We start from the raw sequence: 17,338 nt of genomic DNA, 5'->3' as shown, positions 1-17,338 counted from the left end.
CAATTTCAAAATTTCCCATAAATGTCACACGATCGAAGTTGTCGACTTGTACAAGGTAAACGGTGGAATGAGTTGATGACTTCAAGTGGTCGATGAGGTTTGAAAAGGTTTGTTTACTTTTTTGATCACCAATGGGAGAATGTGTAGACCACAAGTTTGGAATTTGAATTTGAAATGGCACCTTGCATTCAAATTCATGTTCAAATTTGAAAAGTCAACATTAAACCTCACATGCATGAGCGTACGCCTGGTTGGTGTAATGATGAGGAGTTTTGGATGGAAAAAGAGTTATAGTAGAGATGGATATGGTGATGGAGATCTTCCATCGAGGCGAGATGGAGACAGATGAAGTTGGAGCAGGAGACAAAGGCCAATAGCTAGTAAATCGTGGGCGCAAAAATGAAGTCGAAATCATCAACTCATTATACTATACTATTTGTAACCTCATGGAACATGCTTTATTTTCTCATTTATGCACTATGATGCCTTGAATGCATAATCATCGAAAGGGATATCCTTTTGGTTCATTAGTTTATTTTTCTCTTGATTCCATGAGACATCTTATTTTCTCATTATCATCATTAGCTATCCACAAAAGGAACTTGTTAGCTATTCTAAGATGTTCATTGGTCATGTAGATACCTAGTTAGAGTGGGAAAGTATTCAAAGAGAATCAATTCTCTCTTGTTCAACATGAATATGAAGTAAAGATATAAAAAAATACAGGAAATGATATATAGCAATAACAAAGAAAAAGTTGTGTGTGAGGTTGTTTGTTAGGACTCGATTGCATGAAATAAAGGGTCTCGGATGACATATATAGCTAGAACCTATGGAATCATTAGGGACAACACAAGGAGACTAATTTTTAGTCAAAGGGATGTTTAATATCCAAGATTTAAACAATGGAGACAATCAAGGGGAATTTGAAATGGCCATTTGAGGGAGGCAATGGTTCCACTTGGAGGTTTGGTCCATGACTTCCACTCATGTTGTGATATCATCATTTCTGAACTTGTGGGAAATGAAGATCCTAAAGTTGTTGAAGAAAATCCTATCAAGGCATCAAATAAGACCAAGGATAGAGATAAAGCATAATTATTTCGACAGAAAGGATCATAGGAAACAAAAAATATTGCAACATGGGCTAGAGCAAGAGATGGTGTAATTATTCCAAGAAGGTATGTGGTTTACATTGCCTTATGAATTTTCCCATAAGATATGATAAACAAATATCTAATTTTGCCTATGAAATATAATGAAATCCAAATCATTAAAAGTAAAAAAAAAATCAAATGGACAATGTCAAGTGTCAAGTCAAGGAACAAATTGTTGAAATATAAAGGAGTCAAAATTAGGTGACAAATGGACCCATAATGAAGCTAGTTGATGTAAAGAGAGTTAAATTCCATTTTTAAATGGAAGAAAGTCAAATTGGAAGTTAAGTCCAAGTGTAATTCAAAATATCATAATTATATAACCAATTCATTGAAACCTTGAGTCAAGTCAAGTTGAAAGTAAAAAAGAAGTCGTGGTAAAAGAACCAGATGAGTGAAATGTTTAAAATCAAAATAAAGTTAAAAATTTTAATTAATCCTTATCATAGTGGAGTCAAGTCAATGTTCAAATGCATAAGAGATTATCATTGTAAATTGAAAAGTCATGAAAAGTCTTGTAAAAGTTGTTAGCTTGAAAAATTGAGGGCGCGTGATCAATTTTTCCCGACACCCAAGGCATTGGCAAATCACTGCATACAATTTTGTTGATGCAAGAAGTTAAAAGTGTCAAAGTCAAGAATCTAGAAGACACTGTCAATTCATAGTCAAATTTCATTGTTGTAACTTGGAATGAGAGAAATGTTAGGTTATTGTTGTATAAAATTAAGTCTATGTTGGGTCTGGTCATTCTAACAATAGGAAATATTTTGTTGTTTTTCAAGAACAAGACATTATGAAGATAGTAAGAGTCAAAATCAATGAATAAGTTAATTTTTCTTGTTGGATATTGTTCAATAAATATAGTTTGTAAAGTGAATGAAAAATATGGAGGTATCTTGATGGATGAAGACATCCATCCTACAAGAATAAAATTATTTTATGCAAGGATTAATTAAAGATATAATAAAGAAAGGAAAAGAATGCTTTTACAAAGATGCGTAATGGAAATGAAGACTCCATGAATAAAGCAGGGAAAATATGACAACAGAAAGAAGACAAATGAAACAGATGACCCCAAGTCAAAAGAAAGTGACAAGAAGGATGTGGAAAGAGGAATAATGATAAAGAATTGAAAGACGGGATAAGTCAAATAAACCCTTATAGTAGAGAAGTAGAGATGAAAGAAGAACAACTTCCACCTATAGTTGGGTAGAATTTGTTGACAACTCTACAGTTGCAAACGTGGGTAGATTTATCTAAAGAAAAAGAATAGGAAAATCTCTTGAGAGGAAGTGAGAAGGCATAAAATCATACAACTATGGAAACTGAATAGTAGAGGAGGCTTAGAAGGTTCTATCAAAAGGAATCATGAATACCAAAAGGTCATGTTCAAGAGAGAAGCTTGATGAGTTATTATGTAGTAGTGATTGATAGAAAAATATCTTCTGCAGACATAAGTGAATCCCCTAGATCTAGTGGTTTGATCTAGAAACAATAGAAACCAAAAACACTTGTGCTTTCCTTAGAGATATTAGAATATGGAGGAAGGACTTACCTTGAATCCAACACAAGTTTTCCTCTTCTCCTTGCTTGTGAAATCTAGCTCCATCTCCGAATGCTATAAATGGAACCTACAAAACAAATATAACAAGCACGAGAACTACAATATACACATAGCATAAACTAATATCTCTAATCAATGAGTCAAGAGGACATTGAAATACATATGCATCAAATAGACACAAGTATAAGAAAAAAAAACTTTTTGTATTAATGAAATGTAGGAGAATATTACAACCCTTTTACAGCGCTTGACCATGTATATGTCTCCCACCTAAATTTTCCTTCCTTAGCCAAAACGAAATCCTTCAATCACAACTCAAGGATGGTAATGGATCCTTAGATAAAAAGAAGCAACATTAGGGAATAGCTAAGAGTCTCCAAAAGCCAACCCAGACTCTATGGGAGGCAGTGAATTTATAGGGTAAATAGGGTGTTTTAGGATTTACCAATCTTGGACTTAGATCCACATATGAGGAGGGATAAGAGACAAGACCTATAGAGTAGGAATTCAAGATCTCAATTAATAGTAAATGGTTAAAACCACCTTAGAAGCTTCTGGAATGAGAGGATTTGTAATTGTTTTTTATTTTTTTCCAAAATTCTATAGCCATCGCACCTACAGAGAAGGAAACATGTGTTGGTCAACGCAGTTGGTCGATACAGTTATGCAACATGAAATTAGTGCAGGTTGCTAGAAGGCAGAGTGCACTAGGACCAAAACTAGGTTTTTAAGTTGTTAAACCCAAAATTCTTATACTTTTTGGAGAGATAATTCTTAAGCCTTTGTAAAGGGATGACTGCAAGAATTTTGATTGATCCAATTTCCAAGCCATTTGAGAAAATGTGACAAAATGACCTGTAACAGATTGCCCCCTAAAGTACAAAGTCAGAAGTAGTGGTTGAGGACTAAGGTGCTTTACTTTGTGACACGTCTGTATCAAGAAAAGGTTGGTTGAGATCATCATATGTTACACTACATAATTATCATGATATCATTATTGAGTTAGGTATACCCATACTCAGCCTATACGCTAATATTACATGAATACTAATTAAAGTATCATCCACTGATAAAAAATGGTGGACCCATGTTTAGATGAATTTGTGAACAATCATAGCCTTCATACTCGATTATCTGGTATGAATATTGAAAGCACAACCCATATGGATGGAACTAAATCTAGGGTCTTATACCTCATCACTCAATAGTACGAGTCTAACCATGTGAATAAATGAGTTGGAGTTGAACATGGTAAACACCATATGATTACCGTCTAATGATGTAAGTCGTTAACAAATGTGAGAGGAACCACCGATAATGATAATGGCCCTCAAGGTACTGCAATACAATCTATGTGGTGTGAATAAATGAGTTGAAGTCAAACACCACACAGAATCCCTCAATAAAAGGACAATGATGAAAAACATATCACTAAAAGCGAGGAAACTTGCCATTGAGGTATGCGAGTTCCAAGGCACTTAAGGGAGTTTCTAAGGAAAATTCCTAGATAATGTGTTGATGTCAATAGGAAGTGATTTTTCATAGGAGGGCCTGGATGTATCCCCCATCAACAATATGAAACATGTATCAAGATTTGAGACAAAAATGTAGTGATGTAAAGTTGGTTCAGGAAAGGAAGATATGAAGTAAGGCTTAAGGTTGTGGAGTGATAAAAAGGTGTCTTTTGAACTCCTAATTACCTTCACATTAATTATCAACCCAGGGACGACTTTTTATTCCAAGAGTGTACTCAGTCTGAGGCGGCTATTTACTCAAGAGTAATGTTTTGCAGTATAGTGCTTAAAACCCAAAAGTAAATGAAAGTTGGAAACAAAATCTAATTGGAACAGCAAGAAACTGAAATGTTATAAACTAATTCATTCATTCAAACAACCATCAATCGAGGATACAGTAGCAATAACTCATTCCTCTAGAAATTGATGGAAAGGAAATTAGAGCATGGACCAAAGATCTGGGAGCTAAGCAGCGACTTACTGACTCACTACAGCTTTAGACCTTCTCTCACACCAAAGCAGCAATTGCAAGTAAATGGAATGGCAGAAAGTAAAATGAAATAGCAAAAGGAAATAGAACAGCAGTAAATGAAACAACAATTAAAAGAACTAAATCTCGCGAGTCAAAACCAACTTACTCACACTCTGCTATGAAATAACACTCTTCACTCCTCAAGAAAACTAGATGGAATATACTTTATGGAACAACACTCATCGATCATATATGCACACCTCACACTAATATAGTAATCTGACAATTAAGGATAATACAGCTATGTTTCCAAATAGAATAACATTACTTTCGGATTCTCATAATCAGGATTTCAAATAAATCAAATGACAGTAATATTCAATATAGACGCTCTGTAACAGAAATAACTGGTTGAGACTAAAAGCATGCGATCAACTCTGAAAAGATTCAATTATACAATGCAGAGTCATTACACAGATTTCCTGAGAAAAACCATTAGTGCATTGATCATAACATAGCATATGAAAGATATATCAGATTACCGAGTAATAAAGATAAGCAAACCACGCATAAATCACAGTATAATGATACAGCAGCAATTGTAAAGATATGATACACAACAGCAGTAGCGTACTCCACCAGAGGCTGGGCCCTTAACCGCCAGCGGACGCTGCTGGGTTACTTCAGAAGGAAGAGAGTGAACAGCAACACCAAAATCATGTATTAATCATTAAATAGTGAAATTATTACAATAGTTGAAGCTTTGAGACTTACAGCATAAAACAATCCTTGCTTCTGAATCTCTAATTCAAATCATCAATTCGCCATCATTCGAATCCCCACAGTCATCCTGAAGTCTCCCCCTCTCTGATCTTTGTTTTCATTTAAATAGAGAAAGATCAGAGAGCAGTTATGACATAGATAATTACAACATGATTTATTTTACAAATTTGGGTTGATTCTAACCACATGATCAACAAGAAAATATATTTCCTTTCATCTCTCAACAAAAGCAAGACGAATTTGGGTTTGCAGCTGAGATTTGGAGGATGGCCGCAACAGCAAATCTGAGAAAATAGTGCTCAAAGAACCCTACGTTTCTCTCTGTAAAAGCCGAATTTGGGCAAACCGTTCTTCAACAAAGTTAATTGGGCCCGTTTTGGACAAAACCCATGTTTCGGATTTCTCAAATTCGTCTTCATTTGCTCAGAATCTCAACCGCAAAACTGTCACTCCTTAAACCAGCGAATTTCTGAGTTGGCGCTTTTAAAAATCAAATCTTCAATCTGAAAATTATCTTGGAGGCTAAAAATGGTAAATAATGTTATAACCAACTTATTAAACTATCATTGGTAAAATAATTCATAATCATGAATTTATTAGAAATAAAGGAGAATAGGTAATATTCATTCATAAGAGCATAAATCATTTATAAAATGGATTTAAATGATAAATTATAACAGATGATATAATAGAGAAGAGTAAAAATGGATGAAATAAGTGTTACAAAGTGGTCATATTCATGGCCCAACAAAGGTATCGTAGCAAATGTCAACTGAGGGTGGATTTTTTCTTGAACATATTGGCAACATTGAATGGAGTTGGAAACATTCACTCAAAGATCCATGATGAAGGTGTGATCAACAATGAGGCAAGCGAATTACCCAACCCAAAGTAGTCATATATATGAAGTGAAAGAGTGTCATATTCAAAAGCCACTCCCTACCATCAATAGCTAAAATTCCCTATTTTCCCAATTTCCCAACTGTTTCTGGCCAATACCTCTTTATTTTTTACAAGCTTGAGGAGGGTAACATATGATTTATGTAACACTCTCCTCCCACATTTACCCAAGTTAACCGGTCCGCTAGGGTAACATGTGATGAGAGGATACTATGATGTGATTCAACTCCCCATTTACAGTTAAGGAAGTGGAACCGATAAAAGAAAACCATTTTGACCTTCCACACATGCTACAAAACCTTCAAGAGCCAACAAACCCTTCCAGGTGACCAACCCCTGAGAAAACTTGACATTTCACTGATATGGACCCCCATCCACTCCCATGACAAGCCATGCATGTGACTGAGGCCTTCCAGTTTCTCCCACAACAAGGCATGCCAATGATTATGGACATTTTCAGCTAGTTCTGAGCTAGCAACCCCATATTTTGTGCCATGTTTTTAGGGCCAAGGTTCAGGCCACTGCTCATAACTTCATGAAACTTTTATAAATTATAAATAAAAATGGAATAAGGATACTAATGCAATCTTTGGTATAAGTACTTGATCTGACCCCTACTATCCATGATAGACATTTCGTCAAACATGTCACAAATATGCAATCTATAGGTCATAACAACAGATCTGAGCATAAGGGGACTCATACTTATCTGAAAATGGTTATGAAGCATTGATGCCTTATCACAATAGATTCAATATCATATATTAGGTCATATATTCATTGTTCATTCATTTTCTAATCAAAACATGATGAAATCCATACATCAAGTCTATCATAAAACATCCTCATAACTAGCATATATTCAACATAATTAACAAAGATATAACAACCATAAAAACCACATGTGAACAAGTATATTTACCCATCAAGTACAAGAGGAAAGGAGCTCTTATTAACATATTCAAAATGAAACTAGGTATGGGACTTCCACATACCACCCGAACATAGATTGGTTGAACCAAATCTTTCTTTCAACCAATCACCCGCATGCCATATTCCAAGCATGAAAACGGGATCTCATGGAACAAATCAAACAAAACCAAACCAGGGTTTCCAGAGGCCAAACCAGCTCAACCCTCAACCCATGACTCCACCTCACAGTCGTATATCACTAACCATCACCATATTGGTCTCTACCCAAGCAGTCCAGGGCTCCAGAGCATTTTTTCCAACTAGGGCTTCTAGGACTAGTAACCCAACCCACAATTGTTGTCAGGATTCGAGAGCATTTGTCCAACCAGGGCTTCTAGGATTAGTAACTCAACCCACCAATGGGTTTTAGAGAATTTTTCCAAAAAAGGCTTCCAATACTAGTAACTTAACCCAATTTATTACATGGCTTCCAGAGCGTTTGTCCAACCAAGGCTTCCAGGAACTAGTAACTCAACCCACAGCTATAAGGAACATGAAAACCAACTAGAAAACAAAAGGAAAGACACCCACAACCTCATGGCTATCCAGGAAATGGAAAGGCTAGACCATCCATTGTCAATCTAGGAAAGCCTCCATGCCAATGACAGATCATAACCAAGAAACCACATGAATGTGCCATGTATGCCAAAACTAGCAAGGAAATCATACAAGCAACTCAGTACCTAGAATCAAAACCCGATGTATCTGTTGATCCTTATGTCTTCTTACAATTTCCTTCTCTTTCTTTGCCTTCTTATTCCAAATCCAAAGTATGCCACACTCCTTCAAGAGTGCTCCAAGAAAACTCTAAGTGTCCAAGAGTGTTAGAGAGAGAATAGAAAATGAGAGCTCCACAAATGAACTGACAAAAAGCTTCAAACTCATCCTTAGAAGAATTTTTATTAATTGTCAGACCAGGAGGGTAACTCTGAATGAACTTGTTTATTGAATTATCCATATCATGAATTTATACATGAGTGGAGAGACTCTTGGGATTCCAATTCCAAGGTCTCTTGGTTTGCTCAAATGCATAACAAACAATATTTACAATAATCCTGTCAAATTAGGTGGCAACATTCCCACCCTTAATCTAAAGGGATGTTGGTGAGTCCAAGCATCATTTTGAACCTCTCAAACTTTTCTCTTCCAAACTATTTGATGAATATGTCTGCAATATGTTCATTTGTGGAATAATAGCATAAGTGGATTGTCTTGGTCCCAACATGATGTCAAATCAGATGATATTTTATATTTATGTGCTTGGTTCGATCATCGAACTTTGGATTCTTGGCCAAATTTATTGTAGAAGTGTTATCAATCAAAAGATGATTTGAATGTGCTTGTTTCTCCTACAAATCCTCTAAAAAAAATTTGAGCCACACAATTTCCTTTGTTGCTTCAGTTGCTAGCACATATGTTGCCTTATTTGTGGAATTTGTTGGAACTACTTGTTTGCATGACCTCCAAGAGATAGCTCCTGATCCAAGACTCATAACATAGCCTCAAGTAGATACCCCAATGTCTTTATCTCCATCGAAGTCTGAATCAGAGTATCCAATCAAGTTGAATTTCCCCACTTGTATATACTTAAGTCCAAAGTCTTGAGTTCCCTTCAAGTACTTTAGAACTATTTTTGCAGTGACCAATGACCTTCACAAGGCTTTTTCATAAACCTGGAGAGGATTCCAACATCAAATGAAATGCCTAGTATGGTAGTAATCAGGTAGTTGATACTTCCTATGAGTTGTCTATACTTCGTTTCGTCCTCAAATTATTTTCCTTCAGTGGATGTGAGCTTTAAGTTTTGTTCCATTGGAGTAGTCAAAGGATTATACTGAGCCATGCCAAACCTATTTAATAGATCTCTAATGTACTTCTTCCAAGAGAGGAATATAAACTTCGGATGTTGAGTTACTTCAATACCAAGATAGTAGTGAACATAGCCCAAATCTGTCATTTCAAAACCTTTCCTTAATTCCTTCTTTATGGATGCAATGTAGCTCTCATTGTTCCCTATCATTAGAATATCAATCTACATACACCACAATATATACAACTTTTTTCCAACTTTATTGACAAACAAAGTTGCATCATCAAGATCATAATGTTTAAAGTTGAGTTTCAAAAGATTTTCAGTTAACTTCTCATACCAAGCTCATAGTTATTGCTTGGGCCATACAAGGACTTTACAAGCTTGCATACTTTTTGTTCCTAACCCTTCACAACAAATCCTTCTGGTTGGGACATAAATACATTCTCTTTCAGATCTCCATTCAAGAAAGCATTTTTTATATCAATTTGATGGACTTTCCAACCTTTCTGAGTTGCCAAGGCAAAGCGTGTCCGGATGGTTATCAGTTTTTCTATGGGGGGGAAAGTATCCTCATAGTCGACCCCTTCATGATGTGAAAAAAAAATTTCCACAAGCCTGGATTTATGCTTATCAAGTGAGCCATCTACTTTATACTTGTTCTTAAAGACCCACTTTCAGCCAATTGGTTTGGTTCCCAATGGAGGAGAAACTAGCTTCCAGGTGCCATTCTTTATCAAGGCATCATATTCTTTCTACATCACTTCTTTTCATTCATCATGAGAAGCGACTTATTTGAAGAAAGTTGGTTCAAAATATGTAGACAAATTCAATTCACAATCATAAGAAACATCCATATCAACAGGTGAATCAGAATATTTTACATCACCTCCATTCTGTCTAGTTGAGCTTCTTGTTCCTGTCTTTCCAACCTCATCAGGACGAACACCTTCAAGTGGCTTTGTCATCTATTTTGGAGGACCTTTCTGAGATAGCCCAGGCTACTTAGTTGAATGAGATGGAGCTAAATCAAGATTTAGTCTCCCAATTCTATTAATCACATCATTAAAAGTGTCATCAGTGGCTAGAGCTTCATGCAAGGGAAAGAGTGCTTCAGAAGAAGATTCCATAGATTGATCCAGTATAGGAATCCCCCCTTCAAGATGTGGAATCTCATTATAAAATTCATGAAAATATTTTGCATGTCCAAATCTATCCAAGCGATCAAGTTGTCACTCAACAAAATTGTCAGCCTTGGAATATTTAAGAAAGATCACATCTCTAGATATTATAAACTTCTTATTCACTTCATCAAAGAGACGGTATGCTTTGGAGGTATTTGAATACCCCAAGAAGATACATTTGCAACTCCTTGCACCGAGTTTATTTCTCTATTCCTTGGGTATCAAGGCATAACAGGTGGAACCAAAAACCCTTATATGCCTCAATAAAGGAATGTGGCCATAACACAATTCATATGGAGTCTTGTTTTTTATAGCATTAGATGGACGCCTATTCTTTATATGCAAAACACATATAACTGCATCAGCTCAAAACATCAGTTTAACATTCTTGAAAAACATCATGGAACATATATTTAATATTGTCTTCTTCATTCTTTCAGCTACTCCATTTTGTTGGGGATTATAGGGCACAGTTGTTTGATGTTTGATCCCATGCCAGTGAAGATATTTTTCAAATCCATTTGAAGTGTATTATTTTCCATTATTAGTGTGAATAGAGCCAATATGAGGTTGTGCATCATTTTCAATCCATGCATGAAAGTTCTTGAATGTTTCAAAAGCTTCAGAATTGTTCTTCATTAAATAAACCCAACACATTCTAGTGTAGTCATCAATAAATGTCATCATATATTTATTACCATTTGTAGAAGTAAAAAACATTGGTCCACTTAAATTAGAATGAATGAGTTCAAGTTTTCAATGTGCTCTGGAATAAGAATCATGAAAATATTGTTTTTGTGATTTCTTAAGATACAAGCATCACATTGATTAAGTTTCCTAGGAATTGTAGGAAAACCAATTACACCATTTTTCTTCAACAAATGAAGGTTATCATAGTTCAAGTGTCCAAATCTAGCATGCCATAAAAGAATAGATGGAAATGTACCTTCATCATAGTGAGAACTATAAGAGAAGTTCTATGCACGAGTAGAGGTTCCATGCAACTTCAGAAGTCTTCTTCTTATATCCCCGTCAAGATAAGTGAGTGATATGATTCTTTTCTAACCGAACTTGTCATCAAATATATGAATGGAGTGTTCTTGCTGGTGGATGTGGACCAAAGACAACAAGTTTCTCCTCATCTCTAGGAGGTAGAGAACATCATGTAGAAAAAAGTCCAAAAGACCAAGTAATTTAAGCCTGCTGGTGCTAAGCCCTCATGGATTGAGTTTTAACTTATCTGCAAAGTATACTTCTCCATTAGCATTGTCATTGAATCCTTCAAAGAAATCTCTCCTGAAGTCATACTACAAGTTACTCCTGAATCAAGCAACCAATCATCTTTCCATGAAGCAAGTGAAGCATTGAATAAGTCTTCAGTTACTCTAATGTTGAAATGTGACACAACATAATGAGGGGACTAAGGTGATTTACCTTTCCCTTTGTCGGTTTTTTTACCTTTGCCTTCATTTTTTTCCTACTCAATTCAGTCCCAATGAAACTTATAAGTGGAAGCATCATGTCCATCTCTATTGCATCGTATGCAATGAAGATTAGACTTTTCTCCTTGCAGCTGTCTGCCCCTCCTGCCTCTAAAATTATTCCTTCCTCTACCTCTTAGGCCACCTCTTCATATAGAAGAATCTTGTGCATGATCTTCTCTTTATATGTAAGACATACAACTTCTTCAGAAGACCGAGGAGATACCTTCTTCCCAAATTCCTTCTCTCTCTCGGAAAACTTCTTCTCAAGGGACTCAAAGGTAATCTCCTTAAGCTTTCCACTTTCTTGCAACGACTCAAGATAATGTGAATAGGTGGGATATAGTGACTTGACATAAGCTATGAGAGGAATATCTATCTCAAAATTATTGGGTTTTATATCATGCATAATGAATCTTTGATAAAGAGAACTACTCCCACAATGGAGATGAGTGAATGCATCATAAAATCTGAACTGATGTCAAAAATAATTATAATACTTGCAACAAAAGATTGATGTCTTTGTAAAATGATTGGCTATGTCTTCAAAAAAACTTCAATTAAAGATGTAGACTCTCCATGAAAATCACATACCTCCATACACCATGCAATTCTATAAAGGACTCAATATATAATGGATGCTCCAAATAATATGTGATAAATTTTATACCATTCACATACTATGGCATTCAAATCCTCTCACATACTTCATATGAATTATAAGTTATTGAACTATATGAATGCCACCCTTTTTTATTTTTTAAAAACACAATGATTATATATGTGTCAGTCTTCACACATACATATATCACATATCATGAACCACCATGTAACATACGCCTTTCATGAGCATAAAAAAATTCAATTTGCATCATACCAAATTAACTCTTCATGACCTTTCATTTTAAATCAACACTTTCAAGAGTCTTCAAATTCAATATTTAAATGGCATTCAATATATAAGGGCCACTGAACTATATTCAACACATACCAGATAGGATTTCATCTCACGGTCTTCAACTTATATCAACCTTCTATTCACCATGCAAAATCTTCAGAAAAATTGTTCATCGCATACCTCAACGTTAGGCAGCAACGTTCACCGTGGCAGGGGTTTCGACCATATAATTCCCGGTCATTTGCAGGATTCATTCAACAAAGTAAACGATTCTCTCACGGAGTTGGATAGCTGCTCGCAGGGTGTGGATGCCAATTGAGTGGTTGATGAAAAAATATGGCTTGAATCTATAGTTGTGTGGCCACATTCATTAATTGAGTCAGCAAGAGAAGAGTTTTTAGTGAAGAGGATGTGAGTAGGCATGACAATGGTGGGAAGAGAAAGAGATACAGGAATGAGGAAACCAACGAGCAGAGATATTATGGTAGACACACCTTGTCACTATTTACAAACCAAATGGAAACCAGAGTCCATAGTCAAGGATGAGTACCCAACAATGCAACAATATGAAATTGAAGTATGCATATAGGAAACTATGCGTACAACAAAACGTAGAATTTCGACCAAATCAGGGAGACAACTCAAGTAAAGAACCGATTGCAGAGGAGTTACTAAGAAACAAAAATATAAATTTGGGACAGAATATGGCAGAAAATGGAACAGGAGTTACAATGCTAAAAACTAATTTTGGGAGCTAGCTCTAATACCATGTCAGGCCAAGAGGGTAACTCTGAATGAACTTGTTTATTGAATTACCCATATCATGAATTTATATATGAGTGAAGAGACTCTTAGGAGTCCAAATCCAAAGTCTCTTTGTTTGTTCAAATTCATAACTAACAATATTTACAATATTTATAATAATCCTTTTGGATTTGGTGTCAACATTAATGAGGCCTCAATTTTCTTCATTTTCCTCCTCACATGCAACTTATGACCTTTCACCTCCCTTTTTTCCCAATTTCCATTGTTTTCATAAATAAATTGCCAAAATTTCCACTTTTCCTTTCTAAAGCCTTCGCCATTTCCTTTGCCAATTTCCATAGCCATTAATTAATCACAAGTTATCCCCATCACTATGTTTTTCCCAACATTCATACTGGAATATGTGTCCCATGAGCATGGTTATTATTTTTCCTTTATTAACTTTATTACATGGATTTTTTACTAGGGTTGTTACATAACCCTCCCCCTTGAGGGAGAACCGTCCTCGGTGTTCAATGACACGTACAACCAAAAAGACTGTTGAAAACTAAAAAATACCTCCCAAGGAGCATTATAACTTAGCTCGTTGTAGTATTTATAATGATCATCCTATTGAGAAGCAAACCAACATGAGAAACATAACAACATTACAACCATAACGACATGACACCCATACCACTTATTGGATCTTTATAACACATCTCATGGTGGTATTTACATCCATATACATATATACATATACCAAACATCACACCAAAACATATGCCAAAAACATTCGCTCAACTAGCGAATAGAGAAGGATACATAGCCCACATCTGATCCACCATATCGCATTTAGCTTCATTAGGCCCGAAGTGCTTCCATTGCATTTTAACCTGCTCGATTTCTCGCTTCCAAAGCATGAGAATCTTTCTCTGTAAAATTCACTAATGTTCTAGCTGGAATTATCCTTTTGGTTCCACCTACAATACATACCATTCAATCACATGATCAACATCTTTAACATACTTCTTGTTGGGTTGTGTTATATTCTTTCCACGACTAACCTACGTAGTTAAATGGGGGGTTAGCCCCCCTTCGTTGCGCCGATTGCGCAGCGGGGGGGTGGCAGCCCCCCCTGTCCGGGGGGTTTGAGGGGGGCGGGTAGCCCCCCTCTATGGGGTCTGGGGCAGCGCCCCGGGAAAATTTTTTTTTGGACCCTATATTAGGTTGGGCGAACCTACCTATGGTCTTGTGCATGATTTTCGCACATGGTATTGGACGCGATGGTTTTTCGGTCCATGGTATTGGATGCTTCGGCATGTATAAATATGTATTGACATTGAAAGGAATATAATGAAAAATCAAGCTGGTAGTCCCGGTTTTGGGATCCAGGGAAAAATATCTGTGCAAATGTGTTTTATGGGTCATGCTCTCGCATTGTTTATTTTCTTTGTTTAAGAATTCGTATGCAGGTAATTTCTGTACAGGGTTAAAACCTACATTTGGAATCAGAGCTGTTTTGGCTTCAAGGGGACGCCTTTGTTGCTGAGGGGTTTTGCTCGGGCCTGTGGTAGACCCTGTTCAGTGGGAGATCTGCGAGATCGATTCTGGTGGTGAAAGAAGATGGCGAGCAGTGGAAAGATCGAGATTGAGAAGTTCAACGGTCAGAGTTTTGAGTTGTGGAAACTCAAGATGGAGGATCTGTTGGTCGATAAAGATCAGTGGATCGCGGTAGATACGGGTACTAAACCATCGGGAGTGACCGATGAAGAATGGAAGAAATTGGATCGGAAGGCAAAGAGCACAATACGATTGTGTGTCTCAGATTCAGTATTGCTAAATGTATCAGGGGAAGCTACGGCAAAGGCTTTGTGGGTCAAGTTAGGGACTTTGTACCAATCTAAGTCTCTGGTGAATAAACTGTTCCTGCGGAAAAAGCTGTATAACCTGAGGATGAAAGATGGAGACTCGGTGACAGAGCATCTAAATGCGTTTAATACTGTGGTAAGTCAATTATTATCTGTTGATATTAAAATTTCAGATGAAGATAAGTGCATCAATCTATTGTGTTCTCTACCAGATTCGTGGGATAGTCTGGTTATTGCAATAGGTAGCAATGCAACTGCTTTGCAGTTTGATGAAATAGTCTCAGCCTTGCTGACGGAGGAGATGAGACGGAAGAATATGGACAACCAGAATGGTGATGCCTTGTCTGTACGAGGACGGTCCCAGAACAGAAACAAAAATAAGTCATCGAGTGGGAGATCTAAATCTAGAGGGAGATCTAAATCTCCAGGAAAACCTACAAAGGTGGTGTGCTGGAAATGCGGAAAGGAAGGGCACTTCAAAAGGGATTGTAAATCTAAAGCTCCTGATAAAGGAAAGGGATCTGATGATGCTCCTTCTACAGAGGCGAAAACCACCTCAGATGAAGGTGGGGATGTGTACTTGGCTTCTTCAAGTACACATGTAGATCATGAGGCATGGTTGATTGACTCAGGTGCATCCTTTCACTTCACTCCCCATAGAGAGTGGTTCTGCGAGTATGAGAAATACGATGGTGGTGATGTCTTCTTAGGAGATGATAGGAAGGCTAGAATCATTGGTCGGGGAAAAGTAAAGTTGAAGTTGCAAGGTGGAAGGGTTAGAACACTTCCGGGTGTTCTACATATTCCTGCATTGGCCAGAAATCTAATTTCTGTAAGCAAGTTGGATGATGCAGGTGTAAAGACGGTGTTCGAGAAAGATACCTGCAAGATGGTTCGAGGAGCACTGATATTAATGCGGGGAGTTCGGATTGGAACTCTATACAAGCTGCAAGGTAGTACTGTTGTTGATGGGTGCAATAGTTCTATGGTTCCTGAAAATGGAGTAGAAAATCTAGTGGCCTCTGGAGAGAAGACCATGTTGTGGCATCAAAGGCTTGGACATATTGGAGAGAAGGGCCTTCGAATACTTCATGGTAAAGGTATGGTAGAAGGTATGAATGATAGCTCTCTGGATTTTGATTTCTGTGAAAATTGTGTGTATGGGAAGCAGAATCGAGTGAGTTTCCCCTCTGGTGGTAAGAGGACGAAACAGATATTAGAGCTTGTGCACAGTGATGTGTTTGGACCTGTGAAGGTTCCATCACTGGGTAAGTCTGTGTACTATGTATCATTCATAGATGACTTCTCAAGGAATACATGGATATATTTCCTTAAGAAGAAATCTGAAGTCTTTGACAGGTTTAAAGAATTTAAGGCTCTGGTGGAAAATCAGACAGAGAAGAAGATAAAGGTGCTGAGGACAAATAATGGTGGAGAATTTTGCAGCAAGGAATTTGAAGAGTTTTGTAAGAAGTGTGGTATAGCACGGCAGAAGACTACTCCATATACACCTCAACAAAATGGAGTCGCAGAAAGAATGAACAAAACGTTGATGGAAAGGGCAAGAAGCATGCTCAGTGGTGCCGGGTTAGGACAGGAATTCTCGGCAGAGGCGTTGGATACTGCACGTTACCTGATCAACAGATCACCCTCATCAGCGTTGGAGGATAAGACTCCACAAGAAGTATGGACTGGTAAGAAACCCTCTCTTTCACATCTGAGGGTATTTGGATGTGATGCATATGTACATGTTCCAAAGGAGAAACGAACCAAGTTGGATAGTAAATCTGAAAAGTGTATCTTTATTGGGTATAAGGATGGTTTAAAGGGTTATAAGCTTTGGAACCCAATCACACGGAAGGTTGTGTACAGCCGAGATGTGGTGTTCAGAGAGGTAAAAGATGTTATTCAACATGAAGTCCAACCAAAGGAACCTGAGAGTTTGAGCCAAAGGAGGAAGAATCAGACTCTGCAGCAGAGGAGGAATC

This window comes from Pinus tabuliformis, chromosome X (assembly GCF_031772625.1).
Source record: "Pinus tabuliformis cultivar Carrire ecotype Pingquan chromosome X, CPIR1, whole genome shotgun sequence".
NCBI classification, from domain to species: domain Eukaryota; kingdom Viridiplantae; phylum Streptophyta; class Pinopsida; order Pinales; family Pinaceae; genus Pinus; species Pinus tabuliformis.
Note: the sequence above shows the minus strand (reverse complement) of the source record.